At 49.7% G+C, this 24,272-nt stretch overlaps 1 protein-coding gene across 1 annotated transcript in view; it reads right to left on the bottom strand.

Moving 5' to 3' along the window:
- CUX2 (cut like homeobox 2) overlaps positions 1-24,272 on the bottom strand; it is a gene marked incomplete at both ends in the record, with an annotated part of 63,072 nt that overhangs the window by 17,059 nt on the left and 21,741 nt on the right. The window lies entirely within an intron of this gene.

The raw sequence follows: 24,272 nt of genomic DNA, 5'->3' as shown, positions 1-24,272 counted from the left end.
TGAGCATAAATCATTTAATCCCCCTAATTTTTCAAGGTGTGCTGATGCCTCGGGGCGGGGGCTGCAGCCCACCAGGCTCTGGTCCACTTGGTTTGCCGAGGGTCCCCTTCCCAACCCCGCGCATCCAGCCCCACCAGCAGCAGGTGGGATGGGGACACAAGGACCTCTGTGTCCCTGCTGCCCCGGGCGCACGATCCAGGGATGGAGCTGACCCATTCCCAGCCAGAAAATACCAGTCTGATGCAAACCGGGCACCTGTGCCAACTGGTGATGGAGGAAGAGGCACCCACCCAGCATTCAGTGCTGGCAAACGCACTTTTACCATCAGCAGACGAGTCAATTAAAACACTTTTAAGCCACCGATGGGCTAATTGTCAAAGGAAGCTGAACTTTGTGCCTCAGCCTGGTGGCAGCTCCCATGCCGGAGCATCTTTTCCCTTCAGCCATCCTCCCAGTGCCAGCGGGGCTCCCGCCATCCTGGATTGCGATTCCTTGTCATTCAAACCCAAAGCAAACGGCTCATTTGTAATCCAGCAGCCACCTGAGCAAAACGCCTTCTCCTTCCCAGCTCGCAGGCACTGGAGCACAAAGATCATTTTTCTATTGTTAAAATTGTATAAGCTGGGCTTTTTATAGCCTCTCGTACACAAACCTACTTTCTCGGCGCCACGCTTCCAGCAGAGGAGGAATTTGGGGGTTTTTCTTCAGCGTTCTGCAAAAACGCTTGGCTTCAGGGTGTTTTAAAATAATAACAATAAAGTGGGGAGGAGGGGGGGAGACGGGGAGCAGCCAAAGAGCAGCTCTGCCAGGGAATGGCAGCAGGACAGCGTTGCACCCGGTGTTGGGGTGACACAGGGAGCTCCCCCATGGGTCCCTAAGGATGCAGAGACACAGCAGGGCTGGGGGGCACCCTCTGTGAACCCCAACATCCTGAACCCTTTGGAATTTGCACAGAGGAGGAGCAGGAGCAGGCACAGCCCATGGGCAACGGGGCACAACCAATGAGTTTGGTTGGAAAAGACCCTCAAGACCATCGAGTCCAAGCGTTACCCCACCCCTGGCACTGCCCCATGTCCTGAGAACCTCATCTCTGTCTGTCCAACCCCTCCAGGGATGGTGACTCCAGCACTGCCCTGGGCAGCCTGTTCCAATGCCCAACGGCCCTTTGGGGAAGAAATTGTTCCTAATATCCAAACTAAACCTCCCCTGGTGCAACCTGGGGACCATTTCAGCCCACGTCAGCACCGGCGCATCACCAGTGTGGTCCATCGGCAGGACGGTGAGCCAGGTGTCCGCTCTGCTCTTTCAGAGTCCCACTAAACTTCAAGAAAAATGTCAGTGAAAAAAAATATATATCTATATTTAAGATTTTCAGCGACCTTTTCTGGATATGGATAATTCACCAAAATGCCAGGGGTGGTTCCTGCTGGAGCAGCTCCATGTGCTGCACCAGCACAGCTCAGCCCAACCCCAAAACTGCTCTTCTTCTGCATGTAGAGCTGAATAAACATGCAGAAAAAGCCCACATCAGTCCTAAAATCGAGGTTTTGTAGAAAAACCAAACTAAATACAGGGTATTTCAAAAAGATGGACTAAATTTGATACTATACTGCTTTGAAACTGGGTCCATATTTTTGAAACACGCTGTGTTTGCTCCCTTGGGCAGAAGCTGGGCCAAACCCTGTGTCCCCACCCGAGAGTGCGATGTCACCCCGCTAAAAAGAGGAGAAAATTGCTAAAAATAGGGGGGCTGAACATCCCCGCAAGCTGCCCCAGCTCCACGGGGTTGAGACGGCGCCATCCCCGCTCCCCTCATCACCACAACACCCATCGGCAACACCGAACCTGCTGCCAACCGCTCTCCCTCTACCTGCAAAGCCCCCGGCGAGCTCTGCCTCTGCATTATATATCAACATACTATTAATTTCTATTCCCCCCCGCCTCCATCTCCCTCCGCAGCATCCGCGGGCTCAAGGTGAGGCACGGCAGTGGCACGGGATCGCCGTCGCGTGATGAATTACATTTACGCGCCGGGTCCTTTTCATGGCTGGTGACTTTCCAGCAAAGCAATTATCACTGTAGAATGCGTAATAGCCTAATTAATTACTATTGTCAGGCTGGCCTCTGTGCCATGATTATACCTTCCGAAGCCAACTTTTTAAACATTTGGAAGCAGAAATATTATTATAATTGACTGACAAAATGGTAAAACTCCCCCCCGGCGCAGCCGGTCGTCCTCCCGGTGCGGTGGCGAGGACTGACTGTCTGAGCACCTCCTCTCCAAAGGCGCGGGATTTGCATCGCACCGGCGGCGAGTTTATTCTTACATCCATGAGATCAAGTGCAGGATAAGTAGTGGGTTATTTCCATCTAAATACTGGTGGCAGTAAACCACAAATGAGCTCTTTTTCAGCAGAGAGGAACAGCTGTTGGGGGGAGAAAGCGGCAGCAGAGACCCCAAATGTTGAAGAAAACTGATGAAAAAATACATTCAAGCTTTTACTATTTTCCTCGCTTTTTTTTGCTGATGTGTAAAGAAGTGAGGGATAGGGGGAGGGCTGTGGAGGGAGCTGCTGTCCCAAGGGGAGCTCTGGGTGACGGGGGCTGGACCCCCCGCTTTGTGCCAGGTCCTTTGCTGCCTTCCTGGTGCCCCATGTCTGACCCTGACTCCTTAAACCCATTGCACATGTGCACAGATCATTGTGCACCCACAGACCCATCGTGCAAACCCATCACACGTGCACAAACCCATGGCACACATACAGACCCACTGCACACCCGCACAGACCCATCGCGCACACACAAACCCATCGCACACCTACATTGCACATGGACACAGACCAATCACACATGCACACAGACCCCTTGCACACCCAGAAACCCATCACACAAACCCATCACACCCATATAGACCCACTACACACTCACAAGCCCATCGCACACCCACATAAACCCATTGCACAAACACATCGCACACCCACACAGACCCACCGCACACATGCATGGACACATCACATAGATGCACAGATCCATTGCACACCCACACAACCATCACACCCACACAGACCCATCACACCCACACAGACCCCTTGCACAAACCTGTCACACATCCACATAGACCCATTACACACCTGCACAGACCCATTGCACACCCACAAACCCACCGTGCACCCACACACACCCACAACACAAACCATCACATGTGCACGGATCCATCACATACGTGCATGGATCCATCACATATATGCACAGATCCATTGCACACCCACACAAACCCATTGCACACGCACCCATCATACACTAACACCACCATTGCACACCCACCCCTTCCCACTCCCAGCCCGTTCCTCCAAAGCCAGAAGCAGCTCACAACGTTTTCACAAGGCCAAAAAGCAATTCACGTCAAAAAAGATCAATATTATAAAAATAAAGCCTGAGAACTCTAGTTAAAGGGAACATCATAGAAATATGTTGTTCACGTTCATGATTTGGAGATTAAAAAAAAAAAAAAAAAGAATCAATATAAGTTCTTCAGATGATGTTATTTCTAATGAGAAATATACCGAGACTGCTGCAAATAACTGCTTAACAGAGGAAAAAAATGCATTAATAATTTACTTTATAAAGCATAGGATCCCGAACACAAGAAAATTGCTGCTGGTTCTTAATTTTGTTGTAATACTTCCTGACAAGTTCAATGATGCTTTGGCGAGGTTCCTGAGAGCAGAGGCAGCGGACGCTCAGCTCATTAGGTTTTGTTTTGCCCCCTTTTTCCGCAGCATCCCGGCCCGGCCGGCTCCAGGAGAAGGTGCCTGAGCTCTTCCCTCTTTCATGACGCAGCAAGCGGAGAAAATATTTCAAGCTTATTTTACCATCCTCACTAACATAATTTAATACTTTTTTTTTCCCCACTGGCTGTTTTTTGGTTTTTTTTTTCCTTATTTTTTTCAGTGCATTTGCTGACAGTTGGCAACTCCAAACCATCTGCTACCAGCGCACACACTGAAACGAAAAGCTCCAGCATCGAACCCAACGCAGCTCAAAGGAGCCGGATGAATACTGACCAGCGGCATGAGAAGGTGCCACCCGGGTGGGTTAATTCCCAGTGGGGCCGGATTTATCGTGAGCCCAGAAAATTATTACCCTGCAAAATCATTTTCTCCGCATCCCTGGCACGGATGGAGTGGGGTGACGAGGGGGTTCTCGCTGGTCCCCGGGTTTGGGATGGAGCCAGGATGGCCCCAGCACGTGGGTGCACCCCGAGCATCGCAAAGTTTCACCTCCCATTTAGCAGAACAAAACTTTTAATTTAGATGTTTTCATCTATCTATCAGAGTAAAAAAAAAAATAAGTTTAAAATAATGACTGTAATAAATGAAGGTAATTAATTGTAGTTTGTTCCTTTACTGTCTAGTCAGCTTAATTTTACCTTTTCATCTAATAATGAGAAAATAATTTTTGTGCTCTGAGGGTTAATGATATGTAACTGCAAGAGCTGCTAATTGCATGTTGCAAACTATTCATCAAAATCCCCATCTGCGCTACTTGATTATGTTTGCTAAATTATTGCTTTGAATTATCTTTCATAAAGCAACTTTTGTAATTAGCAGGGCTTTCGCTTTGCTCTTTTCTCTGTTGCAAGGATATTCAAACTTTGTCCGTCTCAAGCTGTTGCCATTAAACTGCCGTCACGGGCGGCTTTTGGGGAGAGAAAAAACCTGCCCTTTAGCTAATCATGGGGGGGAAATAAAAACTGGGTTTATTCTCCGCAGGTACAATTTATTCTCCTGACCCTGCTCCTCCTTCCTTGAAGAAAAATAATACATAAGAAGGATGTAGAAGCCTAAATGTATCGCCATCCATCACTGCGCCATCTCGGGCTCCTTCCCGTGACGCAGGTGATGCAGCGCCCTGCGCTCCATGGTTAATATTCATGGGGAACGCTGAAAAGTAGTGGGCTTTGCGGGGAAAAATATATTGAAGAGGCTTTTTAATACATTTGGAGAAGAGAGGAGGGGAAATAAAAGGGAGGATAGAGAGGGGGGAAAGAGAGCGCAGGAAAGAGAATATTTAAAAAGAAAAAATATAGCAAAAGAGGAATAACAAGGAGAGAAAGAGAAGGGGGAGAAAGGAGAAAGTGGGAAGAGTAGAAAAAGGGAAAAAAGGTAAAAGAGGGGGAAAGAGAGGGGGAAAAGAGATGGAAAGAAAGGGAAAGAGAGAGGGAAAGGGTAAAAAGATATTTACACATATAAAAAAGAGAAAAAAAAGAGGAAAAAGAGAAGTGGATAAAAGAGGAGAAAGAGTGGGAAAAGGAAAAAGAGGGAGGAAAAGAGCACCCAGGGCTCCGCCAGCCTGGCCCCAGGAGAAGCCCCAGACACCGGTGTCCATCCCGCACCGCCTGGCACTGGAGCAGCCCAGAAACCAAACCTCAGGGGAGCAGAATCCACCTTTTGGGATAAAAATCCCTCAAAACCTCTGGGGATCTGGGAATCGAGTCCTGGTCTCCCTTACACCCCCATAAATCCAGAGCCACTCGAGCAGAGGGACCGGCTGGGGCTCCCCAAAGGATGTCACTCATATTCATGTAGCGGATCTAATGAAGACTATTGGAAAAAATGCAGTATTTAAAATACTGAAAATGTATTCCTATTGTTATCACTCTCTTTTATGTGTTTATGCATAGTGCATCGGAATGAATCAATACTGGATTGCCCTATAAATAAATGAGCATATCAGTAAACCCAGTAATAAAATGAAGTGATGAAAAATATGGAAATCAGTCGCATTTGTGTAAATCCACTTATTGTTTACTTTAATATTTTCTCATGCAGTTTCGGAGCTCCAAAGAGACAGATTTAAAATCAGGTAATGCTCAGCAGATGACAGATCCTAATGTGTCGCTGCTGGCAAGCGCCGAGTACCGGCAGCTCTCCAGGGGTTTCCATCGAAGCACATTAGAGGAGCAGAGAACGCGGCCCCCAAAGAGCGAGCGCTAAAAACCCAGAGAGAAGAAGAGGTATCGTGGAGAAGAAGAGGTATCCTGAAGGGCAACGCATTTCTCAACAGCATCAGGGCCCAAAGCCAAGGCATCCACGGAGCCTCTGGGGATCTGGAAGGGGCTGGGGAGCACCTGGGTCAGGATGGAGAAGGGAGATGCCTTCTGCAGCAACGCGGTGGGTTTGGGACCATGTTGTCCCACCCCGGTGCTCAGCTGCTCATCAGACTGCCCGTTGCAATCTTATCAGATTGCCCGTTGCAACCTCCCAGCCATGTTGTGGCATCTCCTGGACATGGTGCTGCACCTCTTGGCCACACTGTGGCACCTCCTGGTCACATCATGGCATCTCCTGGCCACTCCATGGCACCTCCCAGCCACATCACTGCATCTTCGAACCATATTGCAGGACCTCCTGGCCTCACTGTGGCATCTCCTGGCCACTCCATGGCATCTCTTGGCCATACCACAGCACCTCATGGCCATTTCATGGCACCTCCTGGTCACATTGTGGAATGTCCTGGTCATGCCATGGCACCTCCTGGCCACATCACATCATCTCCCGATCACACCACAGCATCCCCTGGCCACATCATGGTATCTTCTGGCCACTCCATGGCATTTCCAGATAGTGATGGCTCCTTCCCCTGCCTGGAAGCTCTCCAGGCAGGGCCACCATCCCCGGTGTCCTGCAGGGGACATCAGGGAGGTCACCAGCAGCAGGGCCGTGCCTGTCCCCCTTCCCATGGTGGCACAAGGACCACCCAGTACTGGCAGTGAAGGCAAAGCCGATGGATTATATTGGCTACAGAAACCTCTCAGGGGTTGGGGACAACGACCTTGTGCCTTGGCCACAAAAAGCTGTGTCCAGTCTGTCCCTCCCAGGGTTCTCCTGTTCCCATTTCAACTCCCCAAGAGCTGTCGGGGTGGGAAGGGGTTGAGATCATGCCTGGGACTGTGGGGGTGATGGCAGGTCCTGCCCACCTCTCCTCCGAGCATCCCCCTAGAACGCTGCCAGCTTTTCCTCCCACCTGGGCAGAAAACACCCCTCCCCGCACAGCCTGTGAGGAAAGCTATTTTAGAGTTGCTCTTTTCTTTTTTTCCCCCTTGTAGTCTTTTTTATCATTTTAAAAATTCTTTTTCTAAACAACACATCTCCCCCCATCTGGGCTGCGAGATGGGTGCCAGCATCTCCATGCCAAATGCTCAACGTTTGCTTTTTATAAACGCCTCGAAACCCAAAGTTTCCTCCTGCGCTGCCAGGATGCACCCAGGCGAGTGCCACATCCCAGCGGATGCTGCACCCCCTGCAAAGCCCTTGTCCCCCCGGCACCCAGTTCTGCCCATCCAAAGGAGCTACCGGGGGTAGCGAGAACAAAAAATCCCCATAACACAAGCTTAGGGGCTATAATTTGTCTTTGTGGCTAATTAGCCTCCCTTCTTGTTAGTCACTTACATCTACGGTTCTCAAAAATCTAGTTGTCGGGGAGGGAAGTCTGCCGTCCTGCCGAGTTAATTCCCTAACAGCAAATCTCCTGTACCTCAGGTACATTTTTCTTAAATTCCCGGCTGAGTTCAATTAAATGTTTATGAGACTGTGCGCTTTCCCCCCGCCGCGCTGCCAGCACTGAAGCAACAGAATTAAGCTCCTTCTGGAACAAAACAAAAACAAAAGGAAGAGGGGAAAAAAATAGAATAAAGGTGGGTTAGGAGGGTTGGGTTTTAGGATTGCAGGAATATCATTCTCCTGGACTGAATTTGCTTTGCATCGCACAGCCACGGCGCATTGGCAATATTGACACGGGGGTTTATATGAATAATTGAAGAAATTCTGTATTCCCCGCAAAAGAAAAGGCAAGCCGAGAGGGTTGTTGAGATAATCAGGAGCTCGCTAATCAATATTCTCAGCCCCAGCCTCCTCCTCGCTTCTCCAAAAGGAGCAGTGCCATAAGCTCATCAGTAACTGTAAAAAAAACATCGCACTCCGAGTGTCAAAATAGTCAAGCACAGCATATTGTATTGCCAGATTTCCCTCCCGGTCCACCCCGGTGCCAGATTACATCCATCAGCAGGGAGGGAAGCCGTCCAACGATGACTTACTTACGCTTAAGTGTTCATAAATAAGGTTTTTAAGATATAGATTGCTTTTTAATTTTGGTAGAATGTGGAAAAAAAAATAATGATGGGGTAGATGCGATGTGAAGAGACCTCATGGGTGCTTGGCTGTGCTGAGGGATGTCCCAGTCCCTATCCAGCTTGTATCGTGGTGAAAAGAGCCAGAAAAATTTACGCGGCCACCGTAAACTGTGGCAAAGCCTTTGTCTGATGGGGAGATACGGCAAGAGACCATATCCCCGCCATGAAAACCTCATTAGACAGACTCTAATTACTGCCCTGCAGTCGGAGAGAAGAGACAGAAACCATAAAACCTGAGCAGGGGGAGAGGCTATTAATTGCTTTTTGATAAATTGGGGGCCGAGCTGCTGGTGGCGGAGGTGGGGAGGTGCCTGTGTGGAGCTCCAGCCAGTGGCCACATGTGTCCCATCCCCGACTCACCCCCTCTGAGCAACCCCACCCGGCTCCCAAAACAGGCACTTTTGGGGCAAATTGGGTTTGTGACGGAAGGAGCCATCACCACCAGGATCAGCAGCTGGTCCCAGCTACAGGACATGCAGTTTGCACCATCACCTGCAGTTTGCTCCATCCTCACATCCCACCAAAACCTCAGGACCCTGACCACAATCCTACCTGTGGGGATTTACGCCATAATTGCCTAAATCACAGGAGACCAGTTCCTTCCTCCCTGGCATCACCAAAAACCCACCCAGCTGTGCCGTGATACGTTACAGAGCAGGAGATGTGGGGCTGGGCAGCCACCAGCATCCCCTGCTACATGGGCCGTGGGGCAGGCGGGGTGACCCCTGCCATCAATCACCCCTACACCTTATGTAAATCCACGATGCTAAAGATGTATGGAGCCAATTACCAGGGGTCACTGCCGGGTGTAAAACTCAGATGACGAAGCTCCCAGTCTCAAATGAATTTGTGCGAGATTGCGAGCTTACTGCCTTTTATTGGACAATATAAATATTTCACAGTTATATAAAAAAATATCGGTTAGAAAGCAGATAAACCTGAGCCCTGTGTGTCTGTAGAGAAGCAGGGAGAGAAAGACGGCTGTCAGCATCTTTTTAACAGCTTTTTGGTGCGGCATGGGAACACGGGTCATAAAGGGGGGTTGAGGACCATGGTGAGACCAAGGGGACCCTGGGACCTCCATCCCGGACTCACCATGGCTGGGCCAGGAATGGGAGCCACGCCGGTGGCGCAGCCCGGACACACGGACAGTGGCGTGGTCCAAGGCTGATGGATGCAGAAGCAGATGTGGAGACCTCGGAGGCTCAGCACCGTTCCCAAGAAGCAGGTGCTGTCCCCAGTCCTGGGGCTGAGCCTGTGCCCACCACAGAGGATGCTCGTGGGGGAACAGCCTCACCACATAGATCAATCCCAAATGCATTTTCCTAACAGTTCTCCCCTACCTTTTCCTTCTGGGATTGTATCTGTCCTCATCCTCAGCCCCTTGTGCCAGCACAGGACATCCTTATTTCACACTCACCAATATACCAACCCTTCCCCATGACAAAGCAGGAAAAAAAGAAAAAATAAAAAGCCTATAAGAATCAATACCCCTTTCTCTTTCTCTCTCTCCCTATATTTTATTAAAAACTTTAGCATCAATATTAATGTTTAAATCCTCACCAAGCTGAGTTTAATTACCTGTAACTGCATCCACAGCTACGTGGACTTTGCTCCTCACCGCAGTAAATACAACCAAGAGGGAGCAGTGCCAACATCTCTGAGCATCACCTTTCTGTCCCCATGGGAGCAGCCACATCCAGCCCCCCATCCCTCAACAGCATCACCGGCCACACGGGGAGGGGACGGCGGGTCATGGAGCCACAGTGTGACCCAACCAGGGATGGAGCTGAAAGAAGGGGAAAATAGGGATCCTGGGAAGAAAATGATGCGTAAATATAAAATATCTGGGCCTTCTGCTGCCAAAAGGAATCTGATTTCAGCCACTACATGAATCATAACATTTGGGAGGGGGGAAGGAGGGAGAAGTGTTTGAATGGAGTCCATTAGTGGCTGAGGACGATGAATGACTCGCAGGCAGCAGGAACCGCTCCTGCGCTGCCGGCACATTCACGGACGGTTGGCACAACGGGCTGGGAGCTGCTGGAGAAACCACTGGGGGCTGGGACCGGACCCTGCTTATCGCCCCCAGCAGCCACCTCCTCCCTCCGCCTGCTGTGCCAGGAAGGAAAAATACAATTTTGTCGTGTTTTCCCAGCTGCTTTGGCCGTGTTGCCCTCGCACACATGCGGCTGCATCCTTTAACCGCCGGCACACACGGGCACAGCAGCCGGGAGAGAGCGGGGATCGGTCCCCTGCTGCCACCCATCACCACCGACGGTCCAGGGTCCCACAGCGCAGATGCTGAGCCGTGAGGTCTCAGCATCTAAAATGGAATCGGGGTTTACAGTGCGATATCAAAAGAGCCGTAATGGGATCTCGCAGAGGGCAGAGACTTGAGACGCACAGCAGATTTCCATTCCCAGGGAGACAGGGAAAAGCTGTGGTTTTTTAAAAACCCATATATCGAGGGATGCTGTTTCACAGGTTGTATTGGTGGCTGCCCACGAGCAGCTCCAACACCCCCAACTTCTGCCATCCTGTTTCTTACCAGAGGCCAAAGAGGAGCTGATGGACAAGGCCAACCTGGTCCTGCCCCCACATCCCTGCAATCTCCCCCACCTGCTTCTCCTTCATCCCACAGCCTCAGCTTCGTTAAAGCCCCTTTCTCATTACACCCACTACAGTGGTTTCCCAAAGCCAGGGCTGGGGCGGCAATAGTAGCGTTCGAGGGCTACACTTCCAGAATAATATTCATTACCATATTCATTCAGTGTTTATCTCACAGATGTACGGATCCGTTACAATGGAGAAAAAAGAGAACTCAGAATTTGTTCTCAAAAGATATTCAAATTAGTTAATCAAGAGTCCTTTTATTACGTGTCTCATGTACTAGCAGCAACTATCCATCGAGATAAATGATCAGCTGCTAATAACTGATTACATTGCAGCAAGTGTTTTCTTATCCCTATTACCACCATGTTTAAAGACATTTTATAAATTTCTAATTATTGTAAATTGTTTCTCCTTTTGAAAACATCTTCCCATAGTCATCAGCTGTCAATTTTCCCTGAAAATCTCTCTCTGCAATGAGCTCATAACAAGATGCTCGGGAAGCAGAGAAAACCCTTCCTGGCTCCCAGCCGGCTGGATGAACCCGGCCACCTCCATCCCGCGGCGATGGGGGACAGGGATGCTCCTCCAGCCCTTCGATAAGTGGAGCTTATAGGACTCGAAAGAAAAATCCTAGAATCACAGAATGTCCTGAGCTGTCCAGAATCCACACCAGGGACAATGAGCCCCTCTGGCACAGTGCCAGTCCGTCAGTGCCACCACCTTGGGTGACGGTGGCTCTGCCGGTGACGTTCACTGCCTGGGGATGGGGATGACCAGGACAGGAGCACACCATGGCCATGTCTCATGGTGTAGCCAGACACTGGAGATATTTCACAGAATCCCAGAGTGGCTGGCGTTGAGACCTCTGGAGATCATCCAGTCCAATCCCGCTGCTAACGCAGGGTCACCAGAGCAGATCACACAGGGTCACATCCAGGTGGGTTTGAATGTCTCCAGAGAAGGAGACTCCACACCCGCTCTGGGCAGCCTGGTCCAGGCATCTGGCACCTCAAAGGGAAGAAGTTTCTCCTCATATTCAGAGGGAACCTCCTGTGTTTCAGTCTGTGCCCATTGCCACTCACCCCGTTGTTGGACGCCACTGAAAAGAGTCTGGTCCATTCTCTTGATACCCACCCCGGAGATACTTATCACATAAACAACGTCCCCTCTCAGCTTCTCTTCTCCAGCTAAACAGCCCCAGCTCTCTCAGCCTTTCCTCATCAGAAAGATGCTCCAGACCCGCCATCACATGCCAGGGTTTGGCCAAGTGCCTCTGTGCTGGAGTCGATTGAGCCAAAGCTGCTGGCGGCAGATGAACTGCAGAGGCACGGGATGGAGGAGGAGGAGGAGGAAGAGGAATAGGAAGGCTGCCTGGGACAACCTCCCTGCAGAAAGGACCAGGGTGTCCAGCCAAGCACGTTTGCCGGGCAGAGAAGTGCCTGTGGCTGCCAGGAACAGGAGGAGCAGCCGGCGGGACGTGGAGCAGCCGAGGTCCTTCCCGGCTCCAGAGGGACTCAGACCAGGGGAGGAGACGCCGCAGGCACCAGCCATGCCATTATACGCTTTATTGATGCTGTTCTGAAGAAAGCTAATCAATATATTAGATTTCCCAAAGAAAGAAAACACCAGCTGCCAGCAGCACATAACTCCTCGGCCGCGATGCATTTTTCCATCAAGCCCCGGAGCCGCGCGTGTCTGCGCAAGATGAGGTCAGGTTCAAGACAAGACCTCCCGCTCCCCCGGCGGCCAGGTCAGGGCCAGGGCCACGGCCACCGCTCGGCCACTCAGCAAGGCCCACGTTCCCCTGCTTGTGTTGAAATAAAGGCATGAAACTACCTAAATATCTTGTACCAGCATCACCGTGGGGTGTGGAGAGGTACCCCAGCGCCCAGCCGGACAAATCCAGCTGGGTCCAACAGGGCTCCTGAGGGACCCCCCTCAATCCTGATGCCTTTGCACCACTGCATGGACCTGCAGCCCCCTGGTCCTAAACGTGGCCACTCGGCCATGCACCAGAACTGGAGAGAAACTGGGAAGCATCAAACCAGTGGATGCACTTGGCAAAAGCTGGATCTCAGCACATGGAACCCTGGAAAACCAAACAACAGCGCCCAACATGCTGTGCTCCCTGCTGCCCTTATTCATTCCTTAAACCATTAAAGCTGATGCCGTGGCAGCTCCAAAAGCCGTTTAAAAAGAACAGGATAAATCCACATTGGATCTCACGCTTGGCACCAGCAGGAAAGCGGACTGACGTCATGGGGAATTGATTAGTGTTTTAATAGAATTAGATCATTGGGAGGGTTGCAGACCTGTTTCAGAAACCCAAATGTTATGCAGATTTGCATTTCAAACCCTAAACCAGGGCGCATTTAACCAAGGCAGAGTAAATGTCCCACATTTCCCCAGGATTATCTGAACCATATCAGATATAATCCAATGATCTGTAAAGTGATTATACCCAACTGAATATAAGAGATCTCTTCTGGTAATGCAATATTTCATCCAGCTGCAGACATTAGGAGGAGGCAAACAAAGGAGGAGATTTAATAAGTGGAAATAAAACTATAGGCAGAGATAGTTTTAAATTTTTTTTTTTTTGTATCGCATCTAATTGCAATCAACAACAGACATCTGACACAGTGACAGCATCAGCAAAATTGCTGCTGAGAGCACAGAATCTTTGTCTAAAAATAATCAGACATTCAGCGCGCCACTGTTTGTTATAATGGTAATCGATGCTGGAGGCTTTGAATTCCATCAATTTATAGATCTGCTCTGTTCTGCCTGGTGATTGTGTTCTGCACACATCCACTCCCGCTCGGCGCAGGCAGCGCCGGGGCACTGTGTGATTAAGATAAGCTCAGATTCCTTTCATACATTCCTTATCAGCTCTAATTCTCCACCAGGCAGAGATGTTCACAGCAGTTAAAGATTAGTTCAGCTTCTCAGACGCCAAATTCGAGGGTATTGATCAATAAATCAAATCACAGCAATCAATCGCCCGATCCGAAGAGTCTAGCCGGTGCATTATTACTGGCGCCTTCGAAGCCGAGGCTTTTTTCATGGGTTTCATCAAAACGCGGCTTCCCTGGCTCCCCGCCAGCTCCCGGGCTGCCTAATAGACTCCGCAGCAGAGGAGCTCCAGCCCAGCAGAAGAGCAATAAATTTCTCATCAAACAGCCGATAGAGAAACAAGATGAACATCTGTTTTGCTGCAATGAAACTCCTGTGTTCTTCAGAAGCTGCAAACCAGGTCTGACAGACCACCCCAAAGGCAGCTTTTGCCTTCAACAAAGCAGCAAAGCAGAATATTTGCCGGTTATTTCAATCAGGTAATTTAAGAAGACTTTGCATTCTCCTCTCTGCAGCTGTCGGAGCTTTACAGACAGGATTCCTGCTCAGTCAATAATAAAAGCCATCCTGGGACCCTGTACTATGAAGGCAATTTTATGATACCCATTATGTGGCAATGTAACTTCATTAAAAGCTGCTTATTCCCTCTAAGCATTTTAAGCACTTTCCCTCACCCATAAAGAAGAGCCTCTCGGTGCACCGGAAAGGTTATTTGTGCCAGGAGCCGCTTTCGGGTATTTCTTGCCGGGACTGAGGGTCGTGCCAGCAGTGGGATCCCTGGCCAAGGGGCTTCTCCTCCCGGTCAGTGGTGAGACAGGAGCTGCCGAGAGGCAGCCATATATTATTTTTATTATACACTCAAGATGAGCTATGTTTACTGGAGCTCCGTTAAGTGACATTTATTATGCCGCCTTCTTTTATAAATTAATACAGACAAGTGCCCCAAAAAATTCACCTCTGCTGCAAAGATGGGTTGGTTCCTCTGCGCACCCATTTGCTTTTCCGCTTGGGACAATTTGGGGTGTCTCAGCTCCCAGAGCTTAATTTTCCAACCTGGTATTATAATTCAGCATCCAGAGATGCAATCATGGCAAAGCGGGAGCCTGACTGCATCTGCAGTATGCAAGAGTCGCCTTGCTCCAAAGGAGGGACAAAATTAAATCCTTAAAAACAACGAAGCAACCCTTAAATCTTAAATTTAATGCTCCTTATTCCTGCTGGTAACATTGAGGGGACGGGTTGGGGGGGAAAGATAATTCAGTCCCACCTTGGTGCTCAGCAAAGTATTAATTTAGCAAGCTCATTCTTTGTAAACAGGGCCAATGGACCAGGGTGGGTTGGGAACATTTTTCCCAAATGCTGCTAAAATAAATCCCCGATGGGGCTAAAGAGTTAAACCATGGCAGGGAGGGTGTTTGTCTCCGTACAGGATTTAGTAGCACATTCATCCCTCCAGGCTGGTAGATCAGGTAGGTCTTTGAGACATCAAACTGCCATCATTAAACGACTATTTCTGCTCAGCAGATATTCAAGAGTCAGTGAAATCACCTGGCAGCCCCCTCCCCATCTAACGCGTCCTCAATTAGCCAGTGGCCTGGGAGAAATTATCCATAAAGCAGGGCAAGCTGGCCCACGTTTGTAAATTCTGCTTAAAGTAATGCGAATTAAACAAGAGAAAAGGTGGGGAATAAAAGACAGAGAAGCAATAGATCACAGAAAGGCTGTGAAACCCCCAGTTTTGCTCCTGGCAAATTTTTTCCTCCAGCCACCGAGGTTTTTTCCACTGCACAGGGGCTGTGATGTCTTTAGGGAACGGACCTAAAGGTCTATTTACCACGGGACCCTCACACATTGCTCTTGCATCCTCCCGAGTTAACACTCCTCAAAAAACACCTCCGGGAACGTGCTCGAAGGACGCAGCTGCATCTTTAGCAATTAATAACCAGGACAACCATTGGCATGAATATCCATGTTTCAAGGAAAAGAAAATACCCTCCTTACTACCTTCAAAAAAACCTGCACCTTTTTCCAAGTAAATGAGCAGAAATTCGTATGGGTTGTGGGAATAAAGTGGGGTACGGCAGCACCGAACCCAACAGCATACACAAAATACTGTTAATGACTCGGTATTTCTTTAAACAGAATTGCCAAGGAAAAACAGAATTACTAGAATACTTTTTAATTGATTTACAACAGCACTTAGTAACAGTGATAAAAGCAAAACTTGTTTTATTGGACCTCCTGCTAATTAGCTTGACTGACTCCAGGTTAGAAAAGCGTATCCCTCGCAACCCGGCACAACCCTGACCAGCACCCGACATGAAACAGCTTTTATGCATGAAAAATCCTTCAGAATAATCAGAGAAAAAACACTTCCAAATGGTTATTGCCAAGAGATATGAGGATGCTCCAAGGATGGAGTCACCAAATGGGATAAACCAGCCTCTCCAGCAGATTCGAGCGTCCCCTTTCCACCCATAAACACGCCTTTATTGCGACTTTGACATATCCTTCCCTTAACGGCTTTTAAGGGCAACGGATAAAGTCGAAAGAAGTGTGCAAGCAACCAGCAAATGTTTAATATTCAATAAATGTGTCAATTTTACATACGGAGGCAAATGGGGCTTTATTGAAGAATTGGTAAACTTCCTCGGAGGAAAGTAAGTGCGTTTTAGCCTTCAAGGGGTCCCCAATGAATAGAAATGGAATGTGATTTGTGATAAAACTCAGCTGCTCTATAAAAGACGTTAAATAAATGTTGCTGTTTCACTAGGGATATACGGAATTGATTGCATTATAGACTGATTTGAAGATGCACGCTCCCCGCAAGCCATCCGCTCACTCCTGCACGCCGCGCAGTCCGTCCCCATCACCTCCTCGTTGGCCTCAATGCCTGTGCAGAATTTTCTGGAAATGCTTTAAAACCATTCTTCTCTGTGGTTCTGCCCGCTACAGCATAGAATCATAGAGTGGTTTGGGTTGGAAGGGACCATAAAGACCACCTAGTCCAACGCCCTGCCATGAGCAGGGACACCTTCCACCAAACCAGGTTGCCCAAAGCCCCGTCTGACCTGACCTTGAATGTCTCCAGGGATGGGGCATCCACAGCTTCTCTGTCAGCCTGAGCCAGTGTCTTACCACCCTCACGGGGAAGAATTTCTTCCTTATATCTGATCTAAATCTCCTCTCCATCAGTTTAAAGCCATCACCCCTTGTCTTGTCACTACATGCCCTTGTAAAAAGTCCCTCTCCAGCTTTCTTGCAGGTCCCCTTTAGGTACTAGACGCTGCTATAAGGTCTCCTTTGAGCCTCTTCTCCAGGCTGAACAACCCCAAATCTCTCAGCCTGTCCTCACAGGAGAGGCGCTCCAGCCCTCTGATCATCTTCATGGCTTCATCTGAACTTGCTCCAAAATGTTCATGTCCCTCTCATGCTGGGGACCCCAGATACAGTTGCCTTTCTGGCTGCAAGTACATATTGCTGCCTCAACGTTGAGCTTCTCATCAACCAGCACCCCCAAGTCCTTCTCCGGGGGGCTGCTCTCCACCCAGCCATCCCGAGCATCAGCTGCACCATGACCAGATCTGCCCAACCTCAGGGAAACACCCTCTAGTGCAGGTGAGTCCCACCACAGATCCACCCCAGGCAGCTCGATTCCTCCCAAAGCACAATATTCCCCTATTATTTACAACAATACAGTTGATAGCACAGAATCTGCAATTACCATTAAATGCAAAAATAACACGGGGCGAGAAGCAATTAAAAACATTTTTGCCACCGAGACCAAGTCAAGTCCCCGACTGCCCCGAGCATCCCCCGACAGTGCCGGGGGACCCGACCCATCGGAGCGGCGAGCGACACCCGGGAAGGGCAAGACAAACAAACCAATCTCCGACAGACAAATGAGAGGCCAATGGTACCACCGCAGCGAGCACAAACTGCGATATAATTGCACTGCTGCTACATCATCTTTAATCAATAATATCCAGGGCTGCCACCGCGCACACAGCCCAAATCCCGGCCTCCGCCAAGAAACAGCATGTTGTTAAAAAGCCCAATAGCTTTCTTCCCTGCTAATAGGTGGCTCGTTCCCTCAACCCTGCTGATTTTTTAAATAAACCTAAATCCCAATAATTGTTTAATGTTTATTTTTATTTAGCTCTGGTTCACCTACCCTGGCTCTCCATGTCAGAAATTGATATTTTGCTCCCGTGGCTGGGAAAAGAAAAACAATTAAAAAAAATCCAAACAAACCAAAATTAGGGAACTGTTGGTTATGTCTTATCATAGTTAGACCGTGCCACAACCGCAGCTCGAGGCAGCCTGCAGCCCACTGGAGGAATGGCTCTACGCCACCAAAATTCATATTTGCTCCAGATTTCCAGGAATCTGCTTGCCCCAGCACCCTTGGGAAGGGCTCCCAGCACACAAGGGCTTTCCCATAAGTGCAGGATTTATTTTTTGCCCCTTGCCCAAAGAAAACCTGGATTTAAGCCCAAAAGAGATGCTCTCGCTTTCCAGGTGGATCCATCCCTTTAAAATCCACCGGTGCCACCCGTCGGTGCCGCTGCCGTCCCAGCCTCCCCGAGCAGGGTTGAAGGTGGCTCTGGAAAAGTACAGGAAAGCTACAACCAATTCCTTTAGGAGATCCATCATGTCAGATTAGCAACTTAGTTTCTTATTAGCTATTTTCCATCCTATCATATTAATATTTGTTTTCACTAATACAATGCAGGAGTCTTATCATATTAGCAACTTTCACATCACATTAGTGAAAACAAATACTAATACAATACAATACTAATATGACATGATCTGATGGGAAATTGCTAATACAATAAGACTCTCCTACCATATTAGTACAGAAACATCGCATGTCCCACTTACAGCTCTCTTTGAGCTGGGTAAATACCCAGTATTTCCAAAACCAGTCACTTGCATCATGTCTGAAGGTACATGTGCGGGACAGGGGGACGTGCAGGGATGGGCACCGAGGGCCCTAAAGTACAGATGACCCACAGTGGCTGCATTAAATTGCAATGAAAACTCCTTATTCAGAAGTATATTAGTGAAATTTGGGTCCCCCTCACCAGCTCACCAGGACCAACCCCTTGGCCATGGTGGTGGATGGAGAGACAGATCAGCTGCCACGACGCAGGAAATGTGGCCTGAGAACTCGCACAAGCAATAATAATTTGAAAGAGAAATCCAGTTAAAGCAAAGAGCCCATCACATAGTTTTGGCTGCTGCTCACCAAGCCCCGGCACAAAACCATGGTGGTGCCGGAGGGAGCAGCCGCGGTGCTGGGGACTGTCCCAAGGAGCCGGAGACTCCACAACCAGTTTGCAGCAGCAACTGGTGCAAGGAGCATGTCCCAGATGCCAAGGGGAAAACATCCCCAAGGCAGAAATGCCACGAGGAGGAGGAGAAAACCCAGAGCTTATGCTGACGAGGAAGGCTGGGCCATGGGAAACCTCAGTCAGTGTTGCAGTCCCTGAGACAGGAATGGTCCCCTGGACCTTTGAGAGTTCAAGATCAGCACCAGCCCAGGAATAAGATGTGATGCATGCATTAGAAAAAGCAAATATCTTAAAACACTGGCTCCATTAGGCAGCCTCCTCTGGATGAGGCAGATGGAGCTTTATTTCCCCCTCACCTCCAGCACCCAGAGCCATTTTCCTGCTTTTCTGCTTCAGTTCTCCTGCAGGTCCCACCAAACATCTCCTGATCCCTTGCCATGAACTTCGGGCTCAAACACTAAGTGGGATTTCTTGCCTCGGCTTCTCGGCAAAGCCGTCTCCAGAGCTGCTCCCCGGCTTGGCATTGGCCAGGGATGCTCCACATTGTCCCGGCCAACTGTGGCTCCAATCGGTGCCGCGAACGGCTCCAGCGCAGCGAGAGGCAGGCAGCGGCTCTCCTGCGAGCAATGCCCGCCTTCGGCACGCTCGGTAATTTTCTATTCTCTCAGCAATTTTCTGTTCTACTGAATTAGTACTTTGTATTGAATTAGTATTCATTTTCCCTAATATGATATATAAGCATAATCATGTTAGTGACTTTGATATCGCATTAGTTTCTCGCACCGGCATGTGTCCCGGTCCCGGCAGCACCGGGTGGGGAGTGTCAGGGTGACAGAGGAGCCTTCAGTGGGAATACTCCAAATGTGGGGCCAGATCCTGCTCTCACCGACCTCCCACAGCCCCATGGTGCTGAGCTGGGGTCCCCACCGAGGGCACAATTTCCCCGCTCACGATGGCGAGATGCAAATAAAGGGCACTGCATCATGAACAAGTAACTCGTTCATCTAAAATAAAGGATTCCCAAAGGCGAAAGCTGCAGCCGCACAGCAACAGCTGAACAGCACCCAGCCCCCCGCGGACATGTCCCCAGCAACACTGGGACATGTTTTAATTTGGGAATTAAAAGCTGAACATGCAGTAGGATGCAGCCAGGCAGGTGGGGGTTACAGCAGGGATGGGAGATGCTCTCTCCGCTGCAGCCCTGGCGTTCTCCTGCGGGAAAATCCAGCACAACCTGCCTCAGTTTCCCCATCAGGATGACACAGGGCTCTGCAGGGACTGGTCCTTAATTAGCTGATGAGATTGACATGAACACGAGCAGCAAGAGGGAGACAGGGAGGGCAGCCAGGGAAGGTCCCTGCCCCGCAGGGTGCAGAGGGATTGGGGAGGGAGGGAAGGGCACCGGGGCCAGCACAGACCGGGGGCTCCGGAGACGATTGGCACGGCTCAGCGAGCTTGGCAGCGGGACAGCAATGGGCTTTATGTCAGGGTGAGCGGCTCCGGAGTGGCAGCACCAGTGCACATCTCTCCACTGCTGGCGTCGAGCGGCTGGGTAGCAGCTCACGATCTGCCGCATCCCTAATTACCTCCTTTATGGCCTCAAATAAATTGTCTTCGCTTTAAGATGAAAGCACGTTTCTTTTAATCTGCTGCCCATGAGGCTCTGATGGCACCAGGCCTGTGTCTCTGACTGAGATGCCACTGCCCACCGTGGGTGTGAGCAGCACCGGCAAGGACCGAAACAGCATCAGGGCTGGAGCAGAGCTGCCCCTCAAGCATCGGTCACCGTCAGAGCAATCACCTTGTAAGATCAGAACATTTTATTTATATATATATGCATATGTATATATAAAAATATATATATACACACACACAAATACAAAATCCCCTACCTACTGATGCCACATACACCCTAGGAGAGCTGGCAACTCCCAGCACTGAGCACCCAACCCATATCTCATAGGTTACCCCAAGAAAAGAGCTCCCAGCCACGCACAGATGTGTACATGGGTGTGCAAATACACACACAGACACATATTTTAAAATCCTAAGAAAATCCTGAGTCTTCACTGTCAGCGCTGTATATCACTTTGAGATATATACCATATTAGCAAAAAGAACTGAATTATATTGCATTCATGATGCAATTAAACACTTCACTAGGAATCAATGTAAAACTGATGAGGCCTGAAAGTAGTGCATATGGCTTAGAACATTATAAAACATTACCTTCACTCAAATCCTTTTCAGTAGCAATTTAAATCTTCTTACAGTTACTGCTGCCAATGGTAAACCATCTACTGATTCATAACAGTGCATGGGAACGAATGAATTTTTTTAAAAATTTATTCAACTACTAAATTACCCATGAAACCGGAATAGCTGACAGGAGTAATCTGAATTATTATTAGCTCTGCAAGTATTCTGCATTAGCCAATTTAAAACCACGGCTCACAGGCAGAAACCAGTTAGTACAGGCAGGGTGTTAAATGACTGCCATAGTTCTTCATTTTACTGCTGCTTACGTTTAAAGGTCAAGAGATAAAAATTACATATGACTGCAAACACAGAAAGGGTGTTTATCTTCTTTTTTTCCCTATGAATCAGGTCAACCAGAAACTTTGAAAACATTTGGCGATATGAGTGTATAAACCACAATGGCTCTGAACTACCCCAGGATTTGCATGGGGGAGGTGGTTGGTGTTCCTCCTCCTCCCCATTGCTTTGTGTGCCAGCAAGATGGGACAACACAGGGGTGAGATGGTCCCATTGGGGTCCTGCTCTGGCCACCTCCTCTGAAACACGACCCAAGGCCCAGCCGGGCTGTGGGGATCACCCCACAGTGATGGAGGATCCCACCAGTGGGGACCAGGGGCAGCTGGAGGAGCTCCCCAACCCCGCTCCATCACCAGGACCTGCTTACGGGACAATGAGCAATTCATCCCCAGCCACAATCCCTGCTGGACTCCTAATCCATGGGCTGATTAGTAAGAAAGCAAAACTATCTGGAGATTTGGGCAACCGCTGCTTCCAGCAGTGTCAACCCTGGTGCCCCCCAAAACAAGAGGAGAGGGCAGCACCCAGCGTCAGGCACCCACCACACCATAAATCCCCATTTATAAAGCCCCATCAAGGTGAGAGCAGCCCACTTGGACGCCGAACGTGCCACAGCCCTCATTTACCTCTCACAAAGCAATTAAAGTCTGTGCAAGGCAGGGGGAGGGATGGACTCAGCCCCTGGCAGGGGGACCCCTGGCGGTCCCCACCCGCTCATTTCAGGGGGGGAGGAAGATATTCAGCCCCCAAACAAAGGCAGATCCAGCACTACAGTGATGCTGAGAGCCACACACATCCCACGAGGGTCTCGCACTCACTTTGCCCATTTTCCCTGGATGCAGAGGGCAGGATGGGGTGGGTTTCCAGGCAGAAGCCCTCAGTGCCAGCACGGAGGTGGTGTCTCTTTAACTGACCATAACACTGCATCATCCTTTCTCTTCCTATTTTCAGTTTTATTAGCAAAGCAGCACAATGTTTATACTAGTGGGTATTACATTTGCCAGAACAATTACGGTATGACAAATGGCACATCAATGTAATCCATCAACTCGGCCCAGACAGGAATCCTTTATCCTGGGCTGCCATTAATTCCCAGCCAGGTCTCTGGGGTCCCATGCGTCAGTAACCATGACAACCTGGGGGACGCCGGGCGATGATGGCATCTCGTCGGGAGATATGGGCACCGGGATTTCACCTTTGGTGTCGGCACATCAGTCTTGGGTCGAACATGGGGGGCATTCGCATGATGAGACCCCTGCGTGCAGCATGAGGATCAGGCAGGAGCCCAAAGTCTTGGGGACACCAAGAGAAGATAGAGAGGATGGTGGCACTGGATGGTGGTGGCATGGGACGGTGGTGGCACAGCCCAGGCTATGGCAGGCATCTCCCATGTGGATTCTCCAGTGCCTAATATGACATCGGTGTTCATAGCCCTTCTCTCCACGGGGACAATAGTTTAAGGTGTTTTTCTCTGGCAGCCTAACAGCCCATTTTCATGAAATTTTTTGAACAGTTCTTAAAACACATGCCAAATAATTAGTTTAAAATTAACCACAGGAATCCAACATTACTGAGGGGGATGGACACTGAGGACAAGCCTCAGCCCCACGGGAAGCCAAGCGTGGGGGTACAGGGTAACAGGACCCCTCCTGTATGTGGGGAGGCCTCTTGGGTTTGAAGGCCACCAAGCTCACCAGTGGGATGTGTCTCAGGTCCCACCAGGGCAGAAAACCAGCTGCACCAAAGCTGATCATGATGTGAGATACGGCTGCACCAACCTGCAGCCAAAACCCGCTGGTACCACCGGGCAGGCACAGCCGCAGCCGGGCTCCCCAAACCCCGTGCCAGGAGACATCCCTGGATGCTCCCTTCCCACCCATGGACACACAGCTTGGATGCCTTCATTTTTTGGGAAAGAAGCAAACTCCAGCAGGCAGGAATTCCCAGGCGCTGGCGCATCCCCCAGATAACAAAAGGAGCTGAGTGCTGCCACTCAGAAGCCAAATCCAAGAGGAAAAAAAACCCACACAACAAAAAAACCTAAAATAACCCACACTCCCACAACCCTCCCCGTGGCCACGCTCTCCAAAGCACCGAGGGGTTTCTCCTCCTCTGCCAAATCAACCTGGCCCCCACCCAAAGATGTACACAGCCAGCCTCCACCACCTCCCTGGTTTCAGTAAGCCATTACCAGAATCATCTTATCCCCATTTATAATGTTCAATACATGGTTTGAAGACTTCGCTAATCCAGTAATTAGATACAACACTTAAATGGATGAAATCGGGAGGGTATTTTATGCAATTACACTGGGTTTTCCAAGGGTCTGCCCCCATTTTTAACCCCCCGAGTAGTCGGCTGTCGCTTGCATCCTGCACCCAGACAGGGTTTGGAAAGCATTTTTCAGAAAGCAGATGGGTTTGTGGGGTTACACCGCTGCTCCCGGCTCCCGTTTTCATCCATTGGGATCCCCCCCTCATCCCAGCACAGCGCCTCACAGATCGCAAATCCCCAGGAACATCCCTGGAGCATCCCTGCCCAGCACAGACCCCATCCCTCTTCCCATTCATCCCTGGCCGGCACCGAGCCAGGAGGAATATTAAGGTTTTTCCCATCTTTCCATAGATAACAGCACCAGCCGCTGCGGCTGCCACAATAAAACCATTTTCTCTCCGGCCTCTGCCACGTGCGGGGCCAGGAGACGGCTTTATCCCCCTGAATCCTGTAAATCATCTCAAAGCCATCCTTGCAAT

This window comes from Streptopelia decaocto (assembly GCF_964273445.1).
Source record: "Streptopelia decaocto genome assembly, chromosome: 15".
NCBI lineage: Eukaryota > Metazoa > Chordata > Aves > Columbiformes > Columbidae > Streptopelia > Streptopelia decaocto.
This window is presented reverse-complemented; position numbering and strand designations above follow the sequence as displayed.